Source organism: Macaca thibetana, chromosome 19 (assembly GCF_024542745.1).
Source record: "Macaca thibetana thibetana isolate TM-01 chromosome 19, ASM2454274v1, whole genome shotgun sequence".
In the NCBI taxonomy this organism is placed as follows: Eukaryota; Metazoa; Chordata; class Mammalia; order Primates; family Cercopithecidae; genus Macaca; species Macaca thibetana.
Genome location: NC_065596.1, coordinates 24,431,544 through 24,435,354, shown reverse-complemented (window position 1 = coordinate 24,435,354; position 3,811 = coordinate 24,431,544). Strand labels below are relative to the sequence as shown.

At 45.2% G+C, this 3,811-nt stretch overlaps 1 protein-coding gene across 1 annotated transcript in view; it reads left to right on the top strand.

The window, feature by feature from the left end:
• Positions 1 to 3,811, top strand: part of CADM4 (cell adhesion molecule 4) — a 168,600-nt gene that overhangs the window by 144,491 nt on the left and 20,298 nt on the right. The window lies entirely within an intron of this gene.

The following is a 3,811-nucleotide window of genomic DNA, read 5'->3' as shown; positions in this document are numbered from 1 at the left end:
CTAACACATGTGTGCCCATATCAAAACATCACGGAAGGACAGGCACAGTGGCTCACGCCTGTAGTCCTAGCACTTTGGGAGGGTGAGAAAGGAAGATCTCTTGAGCTCAGGAGTTCAAGATCAGCCTGTGCAACACAGTGAGACCTCATCTCTACTAAAAAAAAAAAAAAAAAAAAAAAAAAAAAAAAAAAAAAATTGGCTGGGTGTGGTGGGGCATGCCTATAGTCTTAGCTACATGGGAGGCTGAGTCAGAAGGATCACTTGAGCCCAGGAGGTCAAGGATGCAGTGAGCCATGATCTCACCACTGCACTCCAGCCTGGGCAACAGAGCCAGAGTCTGTCTCAAAAAAACAAAACAAAACAAAACACTAAAACCCAAAACCACGTTACATATGTCCTATAAATATACACAACTATTATGTATCCATAATAATTTAAAATAAAAAATTTAAAACACACACACATAAATCTTACAAACGAGGTGGCTTAAAACCACAGAAACTCGGCCAGGCACAGTGGCTCATGCCTGTAATCCCAGCACTTCGGGAGGCTGAGGCGGGCGGATCACAAGGTCAGGCGATCGAGACCATCCTGGCTAACACGGTAAAACTCTGTCTCTAGTAAAAATACAAAAAATTAACCGGGCATGGTGGCGGGCACCTGTAGTCCCAGCTACTCAGGAGGATGAGGCACGAGAATGGCGTCAACCCGGGAGGCGGAGCTTGCAGTGAGCCGAGATCACTCCACTACACTCCAGCCTGGGAAACAGAGCGAGACTCCGTCTCAAAAGAAAAAAAAAACACACACAGAAACTTAGGCCAGGTGTGGTGGCTTACACCTGTAAACCCAGCACTTTGGGAGGCCAAGTCAGGCATATCACTTGAGGCCAGGAATTTGAGACCAGCTTAGCCAACACAGTGAAGCCCTGTCTCTACTAAAAGTCCAAAAAATACAAAATAAAAAAATAGCTGGCTGCGGTGGTGCTCCTCTGTAATCCCAGCTACTCGGGAGGCTGAGGCATGAGAATCGCTTGAATCCAAGAAGCAGAGGTTGCAATGAGCCGAGATTGAACCACTGCATTCCAGCCTGGGCAACAGAATGAGACTCTGTCTAAAAAAAATAAATAAATAAAATAAAATGAAAACACACACACACACACACACACACTAGAAACTTGTTCTCCCACAGTTCTGAATGCTAAATGTCCAAAACCAAGGTGTTGAAGTCTCAGGGGAAGAGCCAAGCTTTTAAAGTGTCAGGGGAAGAGCCGTGCTTTTAAAGTCTCCGGGGCTGACACCTGTAATCCCAGCACTTTGGGAGGCGGAGGCGGGGGGATCACCTGAGGTCAGGAGTTCGAGACCAGCCTGGCCAACAGGGTGAAACTCTATCTCTACTAAAAATGCAAAAACTAGCCAGGCATGGTGGCGGGCACTTGTGATCTCAGTTACTCCGGAGGCTGAGGCAGGAGAATTGCTGGAACCTGGGAGGCAGAGGTTGCAGTGAGCCGAGATCACACCATTGCACTCCAGCTGGGGCTGACAACAGTGAGACTCGGTCTCAAAAAAAAAAAAGAAAAATTAGAAAGTCTCGGGGGAAGAACCCTTCCTTTCCTCTCCTTTGCTTCTGAGGGACTGCCAGCAATCTCTGCCATTCCTTGGCTTGTAGCTGCATCCCTGTAATCCCTCCCTCTGTCTTCCCATGGCTACCTTCCCTAGAAGTGTGATTATGTCTCCAAATATCTCTCCTTCTAACCCCATATCAATCATTGGATTTAGAGCCCACTCTAACTCAGCATGGAATCATTTAGTCATTAATTTAACTAAATCTGTAAAGACTTTCTGGCCAAGCGCCATGGCTCACACCTATAATTCCAGCACTCTGGGAGGCCAAGGCGGATGAATTGCTTGAGGGTGGCAATTGGAGACTGCCTGAGCAACATGGCAAAACCCCATCTCTACAAAAACTGCAAAAATTAGCCAGGTGTGGTGGCGCTTGCCTGTGGTCCCAGTGACTCAGGAGACTGAGGTGGGAGGATCGCTTGAACCTAGGAGGCAGAGGTTTCAGTGAGCTGAGATTGTGCCACTGAACTCCAGCCTGAGCCACAGAGTGAAACTCTGTCTCAAAAAACAAACAAAAAAACACCTTATTTCCAAATAAAGTCACATGCAAAGATACTAGCGGTTAGAAGTTAATCACATCTGGGCAGGGAGCCTGTAATCCCAGCACTTTGGGAAGGCTGAGGTGGGCAGATCGCTTGAAGTCAGGAGTTCGAGACCAGCCTGGCCAACATGGTGAAACCCCGTCTCTACTGAAAATACAAAAATTAGCTGGGCATGGTGACACGTGCCTGTAATCCCAGCTACTTGGGAGGCTGAAGCAGGAGAATCGCTTGAACCCAGGAGGTGAAGGTTGCAGTGAGCCGAGATGATGCCACTGCATTCCAGCCTGGGTGACAGAACAAGACTCAGTCTCAAGCAAGCAAACAAACAAAAAAGTCAATTACATTTGCAAAGACTTTATTTCCAAATAAGCTCACATGTACAGATACCAGGGGCTAGAATTTCAACATATATTTTAGTTGGGGGACACTATTCAAAATCCACAATACCAACCACCAGCCTTAGATATATGGCCCTTGGTGCCCCTCCCCTCCATCTCCAGCTGTTCCAGCTGGTTCATTTTTGGCCCCAGTTCATCATGAAGCAGATATTCACCAATCCTATTCCAATTCCTGACTCACAGAATCATAAAATTAAAAGGTTGTTGTTTCACACCACTACGTTCTGGGGTATTTTGTTATTCAGCGATGGTTAAATGGAACAGTAATTTTTATTTGTTTTTAGCTAACTTTCCCCATTATAATTGCCATGGAAGGCAAGGCCTTTTATTTACTTGGTAATTTATTCCTAGTGCCTGGAACATGGCAGGTGATGACGAAAGAAAGGAGAGAAGGGACTGAGTGCAATGGCTCATGCCTGTAATCCCAGCACTTTGGGAGGCCAAGACAGGAGAATTGCTTGAGCCCAGAAGTTCAGGACCAGCCTGGGCAGCATAGCAAGAAACCCTGTTTCTACATAAAAAAAAAAAAAAAAAAAAAAAAAAAAGAAAGGAAAGGAAAGAAAGAAAAGAAAAAAGGGAAGGAAGGAAAGGAAAGACTGCATCTTCTATGGCAACTTACAACAAAAATTAGACCAGAAGTATATCTCCCATGATGCCCTACAGCAGAGATGAGGCTAAAATGACATTTTCGGAGATACTCTATATTATAATTGAGGATAATTTCACCTTTCCCATAATTCCCTACAACATATTGAGGCTAAGACTGCATTGCCTATGAAACCCTATGGCAGAGATTGAAGGTTAGGATTATATATCCCATGATGCTGTACAGTGGGGATCAGAGGATAGAAATACTTATTCCATGATGCCCTCCAGCAGATATTGAGGCTAGCAACAAATTTCTCCTGTCCTATACCATAGCTTGTGATCAGGACCTCATTGTTAATGACTCTGAAGTTTTTGTTCAGGAATCTTTGGTTGCAAGAAATAAAATCTGTTTGTGCTGACTTAAGCAAAAACGGTGTTATTGAAAGTTTAGAAACCAAGCAAGAGCTAGGTCTCCGAGTCTCACCAGGGACAGAAAACAATTGAAAAGCTGTGTGAAATAAAGGTTGTCTCTCTCTTGCAGAATCTTAATCACCCCAAATGTGAATCTGGCCCCAGGGGTATCTGCCAGCCATCTTGCTACAGGAGGGGAGCCATGCATCCTTAGGACAGAGATTGACAGACCTTGCCAAAGCCAACCATACAG